A 17,637-nucleotide genomic window follows, 5' to 3' on the forward strand; every position below is an offset into this window, starting at 1 on the left:
GAAGAGCATGATGACAGCCAGGTTGTCAAGAGAAACAAAGCAGAGGGATGTTATTCATTTCCCTGCGTTGAATCCTGTTTAACAAGACCCAACACTGTATCCAGCTGCACAGTCTGTCCGGCAGTTCGGAGGCACTTTGTCTCCCTCTCAATTTTCCCAAGACTCTCCTTTCACTTCTAACCCGAGATCAACTCCGCTTGCCCTGCAATTCTGAAGGCCAATCAACAGTCATCGCTCCTTTGGAGCTGAAAAATAAACGGGTGCTGAAAAGAAAGCAAGATGGGTAGCATAATAGGAGAAGGGCTTGCATTTCCTTGCTGACTTGCCTTCCATATGGCGCTGCAAGACTATTACAATTTTTGAAATTAGTTGGCCAATTTCCATTCAGCCTCAATGGTCACCAGACCTCCTAACACCAACACTTGTATGTTCCCGAGAAGACAGACCAGGAACTCCAGCAAGTCTAATATCTTTGCAACATTTTGGCACTGCAGACTTTCTAGCATTGAGCTGAGAATTTCAAGTCATATTGCACAACTTTCACGACGGCTATTTAAAACAAGATATCAGGTTGGACCCAACCAGCTTTTCCGTTGCTTTAAAATGGAGGAGTCCTCTTTAACCACCTGTTAAAAAGCCACGCTGAGAATCATGGGACTTGCATATGTAAAATCCAGGTGGGCTGGGAGATGAAGTAAGGAGGGGGATTGAGTGATATTAGGGAAACAAGCTGGCTGGATCCAACCCATTAATCTGACGGAGGATTACATTTTTCTCTAATAACCTTCAAGATCACAAACAAGATGGCGTATAAATAAATCATCCTTTGCAAAAGATTGGCTGCCTCACTGCCACATTTTAAATAAGCGTGTTTGTCAGGGCTGCAGTGACTTGTGTAAAGTCTACAAACTTCTATCTCAGCACAGAAAGCATCACAACCTTCCTTTACTAACAACATCCTGTGCATGGCTGCAGTTAACAACCTTTCCTTGCGCTGTTAGTCCCCAACTAGCAAATCAGAGAAAACGGTGGAAAGTTTCTCCAGCGATCCTGGAGACCAATTAACTACAGGAGGTTTAAAACACACACACACAATGTCCCTTCTTCATAATTGACCTGTAATATTCTCTGTTGCTAGAAAAGCATCCAGTGGTATAGGTGGGTTTACAAAAAGAAGCAAGGCAGGTAGATCTGAAATATACTGACAGAATGACTGTTAGAGTGTCGAACTAGGATCTGGGAGATTCAGCTTTGAATCCCCACTCTGTCATGGAAGCTTGCTGGGTGACCCCGGGCCAATCACTCTTGCTCAGCCTAGCCAACCTCACAGGGTTTGTTGTGACTGATCAAATGGAAGAGAGTAGAATGAGGTCAGCTCCTTTGAGTTTCCATCTGGGAGAAAAGCAGCTATGAATGAAGTACATAAGTATCAACCATTTCTCCATGGGCTATTTTCAGAGGGCCCATGCTGACAGCTGGGGCCAGTTCATATGTGTGAACCAGACGCTTTCATTTTCAATCTCCCACTTTTGGAGTCTCAAACTGTACACAGATAAAGCTTTCTGTCATTTTTTTCATTGATACAGACATCTGTAGTAGCTGCACACTGAAAGGATCACATGGAGAGTGGGGGAAAAACCCCAAATGGTTCGCAAATGTGAACTACCTTGTGGTGTCTCTGAAAACGGTAATTGATGACTTCATGAAGCATCTGAGGTTGGCCACTTTTTAAAATAACTGATGGGAACAGTCAGAGCATTTGTCTGATCTTATGTTCATAAATGTCCCAACTTCAAAATCTTTCTGTGAAACCGGTGGCAGGGAGTATCACAGAAAATTCTGAAAAGGCAGAGCGTCTCCTCCCACTTTTATTCCAAGGTCATGTCATGAACACAATTTGGGTGGTCCACCCCCATTCCCCAGACATCATGACCTTTACCCTAAATAACATAACTGAGGTATAGCAGCCAGTCACTTAATATTATGCAAGGTGGATGTAACATGCACATTGAAATTGACGGGCAATTCTACAAGGCAACGAAAGATTCTGAAAGCAAGTCCATCTATTATATTTATTTCCATCCACCCAATGTAAAAATCCTTTCACATGCATAAAAACTCTTTCTAAGTCAGTGACTCAACTAGAACACACACGATACCTTTCCTAAGGACTAAGCCAAATTCTCTCTCTGTCTCTCTGTCTCTGTCTCTGTCTCTGTCTCTCTGTCTCTCTGTCTCTCTGTCTCTCTCTCTCTCTCTCTCTCACACACACACACACACACACACACACACACAAACTTGTTTTCATTCTTAGTAACAATTTAATTCATAGGGTTTGTTCTTCCAGAAGAACTACTCTAATATTCTCCTGAGCTATCATTAAGGAATGGCACGCTACACACAATGAGATTCACAGGAACTGTGTTGAAAGAGAGGGGTGCCTGTAATAGGTTTAACATGGTTGCAAGTTCCACATGCGCACCGCAAACACTTAGCAGCCGACAGGGGTGACAGGATAACTGCGCTGTCAATATTTTGCTCAGAAGTCGGCATCCAAGCCTTCCACGAGATCGCAAGTCCTTTTCATTTAGGCAACCACCTAACTGATGTGTTAAAGAGGGGAAAAAAAGACAACGACATTTTGCATGAAGGTACAGAGGCAGAAACCCGGTTGCAATAAATCCAGCCTAAGCCCAAGTGGTTGGCAATGTTATCTATGGAAACATTCCACTGGAAGAGTATACAGAACTGCAGATTACTTTTCAGCTCTCAGCCATGTGAGTTTTCAGAAAGGGGAAGCCACTGAACCCAGAGACACGAAAAGCATTGACTCACTTAAGCCTTTCCTTGTCCAATTGAACATGACACATAATTTCCCCTTATTAATGTGTTAACAACAGCAACAACAACATTTTCTTGATTTTTTTCCATATATCTTTTATTTAGCCATAAAGAAAACAAGAGACTGGTCACATGTTTATTTGCTCCAGCTACTCCCTTCCCCTTCTGATAAATAATCAAGTCTGCCATCCAGAAAAAACAAAACCAGTGAGCTGGGAAATCTGATGGTCATCAGACTGGCTGAGATACCAAGAAAGGCAGCACAATCCTGTTCCCACACTGAGTTTGTGCTTCCCTACACCTACACTAACATCTGAGTAAATAACTTTAGTCAGTCTTTCCATCTTCTCCACACAACGACTGTTAAACAAATTGTCCTTAGGGTAATGACAAACAGCCCCCCCTTCCCATTGAAACTTTTGAAAATCACACAAAAAGTAAATGCATTAAATCCACACAGATTCTCAAATACTGTATAATACTGGTAATTTGCCAGAATATACAGTTTGATTTGTCTTTTATAGTTCTGATGGACTTCATACATTTACTTTAAAAAATCCTCCCTGAAGATGCTTTTCTCCAGCCTGTGCATTTTCCATTTCCTCTTATTCCTCATGGTCATAACACGACTGCTTCAAACGACTGGATTAAAGGGGGAAAAAATTACCTCTCAGTCTTGGTGGACTTTCCTAGAAGGCAAAGGAAGAGGCCAGTTGAACACAGCACGATTTACTAAGCCATGTGAACAAAAAAGGCAGAAGTGACACACCTATTACAAGACGAGCTACAGATACCATTTGGCGCTACCTCTGGACACTGTCAGGCGTAACAGATGTAACACAGTCCAAAGAAAACCCACAGAAAAGTCCCTGACATGGAAGTTAACAACCACTCTCAAAACAGAAGCCTGCTCGCCTCTCCCGGCTTTTGTAGTATCAGAAGTCTAGACAACAGTCATCTTAATGAGAGAACAGCCAGGCTTGTCTCGGCAGCCTGATTTTTATTAAATTTAAATCTGTACAAACATCAACAAGACCGTCTCACAAACGGAAAAGACAATCGCAACGCAAACATTTTGGCACGAGCAAAAGACAGACGTTGCTGAATATGCAGACCCACATGGGAGCCGGACCCCTTCTCTGCCTGCTGTTACTTCTAACTTGAGACAATCACAGATACAGACTCACAAATATACTACGATCCCACACGTGTTCTAGGAGAAGTTGTCCCACGTCACACAGCGCGGGACCTCCCGGGCTATAGGCTTGAAAGCAGCAGAGGAAATAAAGGAAATTTCAAAAAAAGTTACTAGAAACCAGATTCATTGCATCTTGTTGCCTTGCCCGACAAGGCAGTAAACAACATGAATCGTCTTATTTTCGCTCCAGAGCCTCTGCAATTAAATTTTCCTACGGCAAAAGAATGTGCCTGAAAGCAAGAGACCGAGTTAAAAGTTCACGGTGGCTACAAGTGCCCCCCCCTTCCCCCCCCCTCCCCGAAATGTTTCAGTGAAATATATGGGAAGTTGAACAGAGCAAGCCCTTACTGTGTTCTAGTTTTCCGTCTTCTTGCTGAAGATGTGTTTCTGGCTGTTTCTCTGAAGCAGGGGGTTGAAGAATGGCAAAAAGATGTTTGAATAAACAGGAAGTGCTGTGCAGCTGAAGCACACACTGAAGGGAAAACACACTGGAGCACTGCCCTTTGTCGGCAACAAGGGGAGGCTTGCCTCCACGGTAGCAACGTCTGCTTTTATGAAATGACAAAGAAACCGCAAGAATTTAAGCAACCCCTCCAACCCTTTGCCATCGCCACCAACCCCCGCGAAAGCTGCAAGATCAGCTTGAGATTGCAGGTAATTTCAAAGTTGTGTTTAACACTCCACAAAAATTATATTAATTCTACCCTATTAGAGCAGCTGGCCCACATGCTGGGGGGGGGGAGTGATATAACTCGAGGAAACGGTGGCAAACACATCTCAGCAATGCAGCTAGGCAAATTCTTTATTTGTACATAGTTTTGGAAAGCTTGTTTTTCACACTTTTCATGCACTTATGTCAATAAATGTCTGTTAAGGTTGGCTAGGCTTCAGGACAAATATTCAAATTCCTTCGTAACACCCTCCCCCCCCCCTCCTTTAAAATAAATTAGACTTTTGAATCACAGATGTCAGGAGTTTGTGCCTTCACATATACCCCAGCAGATGCTTTCTCTTTTTTTTCACTTTCTCCTTTCAATCACTAAAACAAAGTACCTATTTAAGTCCAGATGACTAAGTAAACTCTCTCCCCTTCTTCATTCCCCCCTTTCCCCAGCCTCGGTTGTTATCAAAGTCCTGTCTTTTGACACAGAGGAGAAACGACAGAGATATTGTCAGGCAAAGGAAACCGGGGATGGCACTCGAAGGCAGCATGGAAAGAGATGAACAGTCAAACAGTCATATTCAATAACTAGGTTTTTTTAAAAAAAGAAGAGGGTTCCTTGAGAAAATGTATTGCTGTTTTGGCAACGCACTACAGCCATTGATATTTGTTATTTAGCATGTCGTCTCGGACTGTCTGTCATTCTGGGCGCTAATGCTCAGCTGAAATAACTCATTGGGAGCTGTCAGTGGGATGTTTACACAGGACCCAATCTTTTCTTCATACAAGGATTTTTTTTTTACATTGGAATTCATCTTCTTTTGATCTCACATTCAAAGCAACAGCAGCTTGATAGACATGCAAGTCTGAAAGCAAATCCAGACGCTGGAGATAAACCGCCAGAGTATGACAGGCAGAAGCATCTAAAGCTTATAAAAATGAAGAGAACAGCATGTCGTCTGAGTATTACAATAGCAGAAATCAAGAGACATATTAGGTGGAACTGATCAGCCACAAAAACCGTTCAAAAGGCAGATCACAGAAACAGAAAGACAAGGCTTTGGGGTGGGGTGGTGGTGGGGGAGTGAATGGGGAAAGAGCAGCTTTAAAAAGGCATCCCCCTTTCCTCTAAGTACCACACGGTTTTTCTGCTCCTAGCATGTAAATGTGGAAGGAACTTGAGGGCTTCTTGAGGGCTTCTTGTACAGAACCTTTTCCTAAACTCAGCAGTTCTCACCATAATCTCACCAGCTAATCTTTTAATTAGGGTTCTCAATTATGTAGGCTAAACAGTTTTTTTTAAGGTGAACTTTGGCACCTCCCTCACCTGCTGCAGATGTTCCAGAATGCCAGGATCTGTGATCTAAAACTCTTAAAGCATCCTTCAGTGTCCAGCCAATCCAGCGGAACTTAAAGCACACCCCACTATTTGTGGACTGCATCCTGTACACGGCGGGCAACAATGCTGACATACTGCTAAAATGCATTAATTGTGAAATCACTTGGAAATGCTACCCATTTATGTTTCCCGGCCCTTAAGAGCGTTGTTTCTTCAAAATGGGCTGGCAATTTGATTAGCTGCTGAGTTCTCTCTCAAAAGTGGTCCTAGTTTGTTAGCAGGTGTTACTTAAATTGGACTATCCCCGAGACAGTTAAATACCAGAGGAGAAAACGCTTCTGTGGAAATGATCACTAAAACTTTCTGGAGGAAAACCCATACATTTTTAATTCCTGCCCCCCCCCCCTCCTCCTTGTAAGCCTCTTACTTTAATTGAAGTTGGTGAATATAATGAAAAAGTAATTCTCAAACAATTTTGTACTTAGAGATGTTTGTTAACAAACACCAAATGAGAAGGCAGCGGTTAGGCTAAAGGGCAGCAGAATTCCACATTATAATTTAGCCTGTGGTTATTTCTGATTAAGAACACCCTCCAGGACAGCGAAAGCACCATCTTTTTTTGCATCAGGCACAGGTTTTAAAATCAGTCTCTTCTGCATAATAAGCAAATGGGGGGGGGGGGAACCCTGTGAATTTAAATATGCATTAGAACAGCATGAAAAGTCTTGTAGTCCCTTGCCTTTTACTTTTGGAGGAGGAACATAAAAGCCCCACCACCTATTCTTCACTAACCCTCTATGGGAAATACTAAAAGGGGGGGGGGATGCATCCTAGGTGCTAAAACTGCTATGATAAAGTCACCTTCTGTCATGCTTATGTGGCTATCAAATGAGCTAAAGGCTGATTATTTATCTTTAAACTGCACTGGTTTAATCTTTTAAGGTCACCACTAATCTGCATCAACCTTTTTTTAAAAAAAAAAAAATAACAGTTTCGGGACTTGCTGTTGGTAATCACAAAACCTGGAGCTGAATGTCATTGCAACTGATACCTTTACCTGCAGAAGCTAGCTGTGCAATGTAAACACTGAGCACAAATCTTCCCGTAAATTAGAAGCAAACTAAGGCCTTCACGCTGTGAACCAAGCCAGTAAATAAGACCAATATAACATAATTCCTAAGTAATAAATAATTAGCCCTGTGAAGCCATGTTGCTATCCTTGTTTTCTCAGACATGTGACTGAGAGTAGATTATTCTTCTTAGTAAGGATTTTGTCTAACTGCCAAACTGCATTATTAAGTAGCAAGGGACACTTGCACAAAAGAATGGTGACCAGTTTCAGTTCCATAGTAACGTCATTCTCTTCCTTTTTTTGCCCTCAAACTTCTTGCGGACTTGAATGCCACCATGGACCTTGAATGTGAAATAGCTTCAAGCTAATAGCTGTAATTGTTTGAAGATGTGCAGGCAGGTGAAACCTGATCTCCTGGCCACTGTAGAGACCAGGAACAACACAGGAATGTTTACATAGTGGGTTTGAGTTTAATAGACAGTACAGCTAGGTTTCAGACAGCTAGCAAAAACACAGCCAGTGGGTGACCTCTCGGTATAGCCCCTCCTTTTAAAAAACAAAACTGCAATCTCTAGTTGGTAAAAAAGCAACACGTTACATACCAAGGTAACCTACTCAATGTTGGAAGTAGTACTAGATGAAATCCTAACTCTGTAAAAACAAGAAAAGATACCTTATGCACCAGAGAGATATGAGATATAAAGAGCTGTCATTTGAATTTTGAGTGAACTATTTCTCGACATCGGTTTTTGCAGTTACCCTAGGAAATATCACACATACTCCCCCTGTCCACCAGAGGTCATCTTTATGCATTTGGCCCCTGTTCTGTGGAGAACATAAGATTATCTGCTTATTTCCTACTTTACTATCTATCCTGCTTACTTCCTGGCACTCAATCACATTCCAAGCTCAGGTACTTTTAATTATTTGAGTTTTGTTGTGAAAGAAAAGCAAATGAGTAGCCCTGGTTTGAAGATATTGTATAACGTTCTTTCTGGGCAAACCCGGCTTTCCAAAATAGGTACTTGACAACCAGGGGTAAAGGAGGCAGTGGAATAGTGTTCACATCCAGCAAGAGCTTTTAAGGGAAAGGTACAAGTGTCCTGGATCGTTGTTACAAGTATGTATACTGTTCACTATCTGCAGGTAAATAGATCAGAACAGGGCTTTAATGACAGTACTCACTGGCACTGAGTTTCAGCAGATTTTTGAGGGGTCCTCCCAAGTCCTGATGGGGGAATTGGGGGGAATTGGCACCACATTATATATAAGTACTGGATTTTTTTTTTAATGTAAAAAGTACTGGATAGGACAGTCAGTGGGGATATAGACATATTGACAGTGAAAAAGGCTTACATATACTTGGGAGTTAATGCTTCTGACCTACAAATTGTCCCTTCAGACTGCAAATATGTTGGATGTGACTTGTAGGTACTTCGTTCTGGAGGGGAATGGAGTGTTTACTTGATCAAAAATCTATCAGCTGTACTGAATTCGGAAGATGGCAATTGCAATGCCCTGGCCACATCCATGGTTACCCCAAGGCTAGACTACTGCAATGCACAATATGTGGGTCTGCCTTAAAAACGGTTCAGAAAGTAGCTGTGGCCTGGCTATTATTAGGCACTACGTGGAATCTGCATATCACTCCCACTGTAGAGATACTCCATGAGTTACTAACCAGCTACTAGGTTCAATTCATGGTTCTAACTACTCCCTACAAACCTCTTCATGGCTCTGGACCAAGATGACTGCAGGGCCCCTACTCTTGTCATTGCCTGCTGTGACAATTTTGCTCAGAGCAAAACTATCCTGCGAACAGATAAAACTGATCGTTGCCCATTCGCACACACCTCTCGTGGTAGCTTCCACATTATGAACACATTATAGGCCTATTGGGCCCATGCTTCTATTATTTATAAAATGTGTAAAACAGGATCTTTTTAAAGGAAGGCATTATTGTTGAAGGAGCAAGGATGTGAGCTGTGGTCTAATGGATCAGCTTGAGAGGTACCTCAGTTTGGGATTATGTTTTGGTTTTTTAAAAAAATTCTTTCTTTCCAGGTCTCCAATCCTAGCCTCACGGCATTGTATTGTCTAACTAGGAATATCTGCTGTTAAAACTCAAATACTGTAATTATATTGTCGAAGGCTTTCACAGGCAGATTCAACTGGTTGTGGTGGGTTTTCCGGGCTGTGTGGCCGTGGTCTGGTGGATCTTGTTCCTAACGTTTCGCCTGCATCTGCAGCTGGCATCTTCAGAGGTGTATCACAGAGAAAAGTCTGTTTCACACTGTGTCTAAGTGAGAAGGGAAAGTTTAGTGGGGTATATTGTCCATGTCCCAGGATGGGGAACCAATCATTAAGTGTTTGGGTGGAACTTGCTATGCAAAGTTGTGGTTGAGTGCATTGCATTGGAGGTGGGGTTATCAGTCCATTTTTTAAAGTACTGGGAGCCAGGCTTTGCTAATTTTTAACGTCTCTTCTTTCTTATTGAAGTTGTCCTGGTGTTTGTGAATTTCAATGGCCTCCCTGTGCAGTCTGACATAGTAAGCTTCTGAATTGTCCAGAATTTCAGTGTTCTCAAACAAAATATTACGTCCAGTTTTGTTTAACACAAGTTCTGCAACTGCAGATTTTTCAAGATGGTTAAGCCGACAGTGTCTTTCGTGTTCCTTAATGCGGGTCTGAATGCTGCGTTTTGTGGTTCCTATGTCTACGGCCACACAGACCGGAAAACCCACCAGAACCAACTGTAATTATATTTTGCAATCCACTTGTGTATTGTCTGAATAGGTAAGTTTTACTAGGAAACTTTGCTGCTAGCTTTCAATGTTATATTTAATAAATTGGCTTACTGATTAATTGAATGGTTTTATCATACTTGTAATCTGCCTTGAATCCCCGAAAGGCAGAGAATAAATGAAAATAAAACTTCGCCCTTTCATTGTTGTTAATTGTTTTTATTGTATTTGTAGGTTTCCATTGTTGCAAACTATTTTGGGCTTATTTATTGTTGAAGTGGCTACACCTTTATTTCATATTTTTAGGACTTATCCCTGACATTCACAAAGACAATAAGACAAAACATTTTTCATGTGCTATGACTGAGAAATGTAGCCCTCATAACTAAGAATGTGACAGAAACACGAATGTGCCATGGAGGGATGAGATGAAAACATTACAGTGCGGTAATGGTGGGATTTTATTTCCTAAATATTATGATTTCCAAAAGTTACCGAGCTAAAACCTAAAGGAGAAGGACAGATATTGTTCTTCTTTTTAAAAGACTTGGGGTATAATATAACTGGCAAAAGCTTCAACAGGTAAGATCTGTGTGTCAGAACTGTGACTGTCACTAAATCAATGTGAAATGGTGGAACGGGAGCAAAAGGGCAGGTGAGGGGAAGCTCTGGACCCTTCCTTATGCTTCCTTCCTGTATAACTTCTCAGCTTTTAATTTTTTTATTAGATTCCGAAACCAGAAGCAGTCAGAAAAAATGACTTAAAAAAGTAACTGCAGGAGGTATGATTAGCTGGGGAAGGATTCTATGGCCCCTCACTTCTGCTGCCCCCCCCCCAAAAAACACATGCTGTGCATACAGTAGATCCCAGATTCAAATCCAGACATTTCCAGTAAAAGGAACCCATGAAGTAGGACATCTGTCTCAGACTTGACCAACTTTTGAAAGTCTCAGCACACAATATGGAGCTGTGGTCTAATTCAGTCAAACTGAGCTTCATTTGTTGATCCCACAACCTATTTTATAGCCATTCAGTCAGCTCTGATTTTGATATACAGGTTCACCACTGTCCTGCTTTGCAGAATCTGGGCCGAAGAAAAACAAAACCACTTTCTATGAAGCAGCCAGATACCACAACGTAATTGAACCTGTCATTTCACAGTCTGCTCGACAGAAGCAAAGAAAACAAAATGGAAAAACAAATAAAGATATTCCTGTTAGAGGTCAAAGCACAACAGGCGTTTACCAGAGGTGTAGTCTAGAAAGTAAACAGTGCAGGTCGGCAACATATGTTCTTTATTCTGTTTCTTTGGAACATGTTGCAAAGTTCTAAAACATGACTCCATTGTTATAAATTTGCTGGAGGCTCTAATATATTCCTAATTTGCCAACATACCAAAAAGGAGAAGGAGGTACAGTATTTATAGCAGGGTTGCATCTCGATGAAAACCTGGAAGGATGCATAAGAAAAGGGTTGCACTAACGAAATGGCAGGAGAAGAGGCAGAAATTGGTTCTAAGAGGGGGGGAAAGGCTGGGAGTTCTATAACAGGTTATAAGCCAATTTACGATCATCACCATCACCATCACTACTAGTACTACCACTACATAGTATTAGTAACAGAAAATGATGGACAGTCTTGAGATGTTGGCTGCAATGTTATGCATGCTTATATGGGAGTAAGTCATTTTGAACAGTGAGACTTACTTTCAAGTACACATGCATGGGTATATACTCTTAGAGAGCCAGCATGGTATAGTGGTTAAGAGCAGGTGGACTCTGATCTGGACAACCAGGTTTGATTCCCTACTCCTCCATTTAAGTGGCGGAGTCTAATCTGGTGAACCAGATTTGTTTCCCCACTCATACATTCCTGCTGGGTGACCTTGGGCTAGTCATAGTTCATTCAGAACTCTCTCAGCTCCACCTACCTCACAAGATGTCTGTTGTGGGGAGAGGAAGGGAAAAAAGTTTGTAAGCTATCTTGAAACTTCTTATAGGAGAGAACGGCAGGGTATATATCCAAATTACTTCTCCTTCTCTTCCTCTTCTTCAGAATTAGATCAAATAGCAAGCTCATTTTAAAAAGTTGGGATGGGGATTTCATAGCAATGACTACAGATGCAAACATTTTGAGTGCTACATTCCAAGTCTTTTCTGTTAGGCCCCAAACTGAGTTTTGTTATTCATTTTTCAAGTAAACATAAAAAAGGCAGTCAATAAATTAATTAGCTTCTTAACTGAAGATTAATCAGACTCTGAATACCTCTAAGTCCTCTCCCTGATTTTGTCCACCCCCACAAGTGGAAAGATGTGAACACCTTGATCTCATCTGCAGTTAGTGCTAGAACTTTGTCACTCTGCATATTTTGTTTTCACCAGAATATGGGACACACACACACCCGTTCTGAATAAAGTGGCGTTGTCAAAAGTATGTCAAATAGGAAGCAATCTGGTAGAGCAGCAGTAGCCTCAATTGCAAGTTACAACTTTTGTAAATGGTTTGGCTCTTTCTAGTCAACATAATCAAATGCGTACAGACAGTGTGTGAGAGAGAAGCCATCTCCCAAAACCCTGCCCGTGAGGGAGGATTCCCCCTCCCCCTCTGGCAACTGGAAGGGTTCAGTACTGAAAAAAACAGTGACAATTTGAAGATTTAGTATAAACTAGCTCCAGCCTGTGGGAGGAACACTAAGAGGAAAAAGTAAACACGGTCCTCCCAAGTAGTTCCTTTCAAAGCTATACACACAGATCGTGCCTGGTACCACAAGGCTGCCCTGCGTATTGAGGAGGTCAACAAAGCTATGCTAAACTGACAGGTTCCGTTTACAGCAGGGCCAGAACTTTGTTTGGATATACTGGCCTTGGTCACCACCAGCTTAACAACAGGCGGCTAGAAAACTTTCATTATGTTGCACAGGGCTAAACTGCAAACGATCAGAACTGTGAAAAGTTTTAACTCCCTCTCAGCCAAGCAGAAAACAGGGAAGGGGGGGAGGGGGGAGTTGAGGTGCTAACGGAAAGGGGCAAAAACAGGCAGGGTGTGCTGTTCCAAGGAATGCGAGAGAGAATGATTCTTCACAGTTCTACACAATCAGCTGGATGCATCCCAAATGAATTCATTCAGATAGCAGCTTCCATTTTTCTCATAGTGCAGTAAATGGGGGTAAGGGAACATCTTAGGGATAGACTGGCATGTTTTTGCCTGGCCTAACAAGCTGGCCATGCAGGCTGCATTGCAGGGCTCAGCACCAAAGTGAATGCTAAAACAGTGTTCCCATTCACTACAGGATATCTCTCCTACAGATCACTATGGCCAATTACGCAGGGAACAGTTACCTCGGGACTCTTCTCTGCGCAGTGGACTTGCAGAGGGCTTTCCTAGTGTTTTGCTGTTTACAAGAGAGGAAGCAGTCCAGTGCCTGCCGCACAGCTGTTTCCTGAAGTCTCAACTACCCTCTCCTTTTGCTGCTTCTCTTAACTGAACCCATCAACAGCCTTAAAGGCACACATCTTGGTGATATTCTCTTTCCTGCCCTTTTCCTAAACACATACACATGCCCACTCACTCTGCTGCTGCAATAAGAGAGGCTTCTTTTTAAAATAGAAGCTTGTCTGAAAGAAACAGGAGGTGGGGTGGGGCCAGAAAGAGACCCCGCTTGATATCGATGTAGCGATACAAGTACTTAGAGAAGAAGGAGTCGGCAACAGGGGGAGGCATGCAAAGTAGTGTGAGGGAGTGTGGGGAGATGAGGCATGCTGGCTGAGGGCAGAGGGAAGCGGTCTAGGGCAAACCTGCGCCTACTGGCAAATTTGTCTGCTCAGACTGTGAAGTAAAATTAAATTTGTGCTATAAGTGGCCTCACTTGCTGCAGGGAGAATAGAAAGTGAAAGCGCGGCTTGAGTAAATATGTCTGTACAAGAAACCTTGTGGCAATGCACATTTGCCACCATTGCACAGCAGATGCCTTGTGTGTAATCAGCCTATGTTCAGCAACAGAAAATCTGCTGGTGGTCCCTGACCTCAAGGATGTCCAGCTAGCCTCAGCCAGGGCCAGGGCTTTTTCCTCTCTTGCCCCAACCTGGTGGAATGCTCTGTCTAGCCAGATTTAGGCCCTCTGGGACTTGATGGGGCTCCCACAGGGCCTGTAAGACAGGGCTGTTCCACCAGGCATGTGATTCAGGAAGCTACGGTGATAATCTAGGCCTTTCCCTCACAATTATTACCTGTTCCACTTTTTGCCCTTTTTTGAGCAGAGAGTAGGGCATCACTGCTGTTAGAAAGATTAGCAAATCTTGTTTTAAAATGTGATTTAATTGGGTTGCTATATTTATATTATTGTATGTCAAAAATAAATTATTGTTATGATGATATAGTGTTTGTTATAATATATAATGCATATGCTGGTAACTGCCCTGAGCCTGCAAGAGGAGGGTGGTATAAAAGTTTAATAAATAAAGAGGAAGATAAAGAGTTTTGGATTTATACCCCACCATCCTCTCCTGTAAACAGTCTCAAAGTCATTTACAAACCCCTTCCTCTCCCCACAACAGACACTTTAAGGCCGTGGTGGCGAACCTTTGGCACTCCAGATGTTATGAACTACAATTCCCATCAGCCCCTGCCAGCATGGCCAATTGGCCATACTGGCAGGGGCTGATGGGAATTGTAGGCCATAACATCTGGAGTGTCGAAGGTTTGCCACCACTGCCTTAAGGGATAGGTGGGGTTGAGAGAATTTGAAGAGAACTATGATTATCCTAAGGTCACTCAGCAGGCATCATGTTCACAGGCAGAGAAGCAAATCCAGTTTACCAGAGAAGAGTCTGCTGTTCATGTGGAGACGTGGGGAATCAAACCCGGCTCTCCAGATTAGAGTCTTAACCACTACACCACACTGGTTCTTGTGAGCACAGAGATAAACCCTTGTGAGAACAGAGATGAGGGAGGAAGCCTGCTTTAACCCCCTCAGCACTTATAAACAAAGCAATGTACATAGAATAGTTCCTGCTGATCCCCAGCATCATCAAATCGGGACAATGAGAGATGGAGCACTTCTTCCATCAAGTTTTTATATCCTGACTCCATCACAACTCAGACAAAATTCTTTTCAAAGGGAGGATTGCAGGGAAGCTCTTCTGCTCATGTCTCTCTTTTCTATTAAAAATTTCCCATTCAAAAACCTTTAATGGCATTAAAGAAAAAACAGTGTGGCCCACAACCAATGAAAGCAATAAAATTGGTATACTAAAAATAAATATGTATAGTATCACAACCTGCCTCTTGAGGATTTCTATTTGGTTTGTTTTTATTTCTCTAACACCTTTCCTCCAGGTAGCTTAGGACGATGTACCTGGGGACTGCCATGTTTTATTTTCACAACACTGCGAAATGAGCTGGGTAGATAATACAACAGGACCAAGGTGAGCTTCGTGTGTAGCAAGAATTTCAAAGATTGGTTGAAGTCCAACACAGTAACTACTGCTGCATACTGCCTCCTACTAACTAATCACACCTTGTTAACACACAAACATCACTCGCGCCAAACTGTAAGAGACAAGTGATGGATTTCTGAGCGTTCTTTGTCCTACCCATTTTAAGGACCGCGTCCATCAAAAAGGAGAATTTGACAACGTCAATTCCATTAGGAACATCACTTGAGAAACCAAATCATGTCGACAGGTTCTGATCACAGATCTAAACTTTAGGGAAGTTGTGGCAAGTTTGCTGCTACTAACCCCATAAATATGGAGTACTTCACATAGTTGCTCACTTCTGCAAAGTACCCCTATACTTCCTTGCTAGCTGTTGTCAAACACTATCACTTGCTTATAAGGAGAGGCTGCCAAATAATCTAACACCCTGATTTAAACATGATTTAACCAAATCTGTCCATAATTTAAATATTCATTACTTCAATTTAATTCACAGGCACCCTAATATTGCCTAATGCTCCGAGGCAGGTTAGAAATGCACCTTGTGTGGTTTAATTCAATTGACAATCTTATATATGTCTCATCGCAGGCACCACGTTCTTCCACATTATTCAAGAAATGAACAAATCTGGTTTTTTCCCCGCAAATGTATTTTAGAAGCGACTCCTTCCTGTTATTGAAAGAAAATTGTGTTTATTACTCCTTTAGCATAGTGTAAACTCATAAACGTCAACAGAGAGTACAAGGAAAACTGTCAACTAAATATTGTTTCCTTCATGAGCTGCTCTTCCAAGTCAATTATGCCTTTCAACTTCTGGGGCATTGTATGATAAACTGGCAGTAAAAATCATTCACATTAATATACCATGGTGCCTTGCCTGCAAAAGGTAATTAAAGAAGTAAATGACTCATAAGAATAGACATATTAGCTGCAAAATGAAAGGCAACTGAGCTGCCACATGAAAATATGTACCATTAAGATACTGCATTTTCATATTCCTGTAATCAGCTTCAGTAGACTAATGCTTATTTAATCCAGTCCTCTGCTAAGTCCATCAACAACTGTTTTTTGCTGTTTTCTCCTTGACTGAACATTATGTGTGCAGGTTTGGAATAAATACCGCAATGAGATTTTTTTGCATACTCAATTGAAGAACAGGTTTTTACATGTTTTTTTTAAAATGAAACTATTTCTCCCTCTGTCTCTCTTTACACACACAAAGAAGGAAGTAGAACATTAACAAATACATTTTGTAGCCAGACATGATTCTTGCCCATCACAAGTTTTCTGATCCACACATTATTCGCATTCGAAAACTTAGTTATGCCTGCTTTGTCCATTTTACAAAACTTTCAGTTATTCATCCATGAAACGTTTGTTTGTGAACAAGTCCTTTTGTTACAGTTAGGAAAAGATTTGCAAATTATTTTAACCCATTGCTCACACCCTGGGATGGTTTGGGGAGGTTTTTTTTAAAAAAGACTGAACCTAGACATTTTTTGCACCTTCCGCCCTACTGTAGCACCTCTTCCACATCACCTTTATTCATGCAGATCCTACGATCCCTAGCTTTTGGGGTGATCAAAGGAGGTCTCTCTTTTTCACCAGTAGAAAAACTGTTTGGATTCAGCCCATGGTGAGGTAAGATTATGAAGGGAGATGTAAAAAGAGCATATTTAAGTTAATTCCATTCAAACAAATGCAACATGGACTCTCTAAACATGACCTTGACGTTAGTACAGAAGGAACAAAGCTATGCATTAGTCAGGCTCACAATAAGCTCTTTCTGTCACTTGACTATTCTTCCCAATTACGCAGTCAATTTTTAATTGTGATTCCATCTTTTTCCGCTTCCGAGTGCAAATAAAAATAAGAAAATTACTCCAAGCCAGTGTTAAAAACCCAACAGAGCAAACTTAACAGGCTTCAGCAGAGCTGTATAACCCTCATCATTTTCATTTTAGATTGTCCCAGCTCTGAAACAGATTTTGCCTGGAGGCCAGGTGAAACCCTTCACAACTCCTCACATCTCTCTTTCTTTGCTGCCCCGCTTCTAGGGATTACAGCCATCAGACGTGGACACAGGGGAGTAGACCTGGCTCAAAAGAGGTCAAAGCATTATCAGGGGGATTTATAGATATTTTCATTTCTACAGAAATTCCTAACTCACTGCACAGGTTTCAATCCCACTAATATAGGTAAAAGGGAAATATACGTTCATGCAAGTGAGAACATTCATGTTTGTGCTGTGTGTGCCCTTGGACCAAAGGGTTTCCTCTAAAGTTAATTCTCTTTATCTAATGGCCACACACTCTTGGATTCCATCACATTCCAACACCATGTTG

General features: G+C 41.8%; 1 protein-coding gene across 16 annotated transcripts in view; it reads right to left on the reverse strand.

Moving 5' to 3' along the window:
* The window catches only part of FOXP1 (forkhead box P1), a 641,222-nt gene that overhangs the window by 202,136 nt on the left and 421,449 nt on the right, over nucleotides 1-17,637 (reverse strand). Inside the window, exon 1 of one of the 16 annotated variants that reach the window (XM_048490257.1) lies at nucleotides 4,388-4,527. The exons of 13 other annotated variants lie outside the window; for them this stretch is intronic. The gene's annotated coding sequence lies outside the window, so the exon portion shown is untranslated. Of the gene's footprint in view, nucleotides 1-3,508; nucleotides 3,560-4,028; nucleotides 4,246-4,387; nucleotides 4,528-17,637 lie in introns of those variants that run through there. 2 more of the 16 variants (XM_048490258.1, XM_048490259.1) reach the window with 2 other exon arrangements.

Source organism: Sphaerodactylus townsendi, linkage group LG03 (assembly GCF_021028975.2).
Source record: "Sphaerodactylus townsendi isolate TG3544 linkage group LG03, MPM_Stown_v2.3, whole genome shotgun sequence".
NCBI lineage: Eukaryota > Metazoa > Chordata > Lepidosauria > Squamata > Sphaerodactylidae > Sphaerodactylus > Sphaerodactylus townsendi.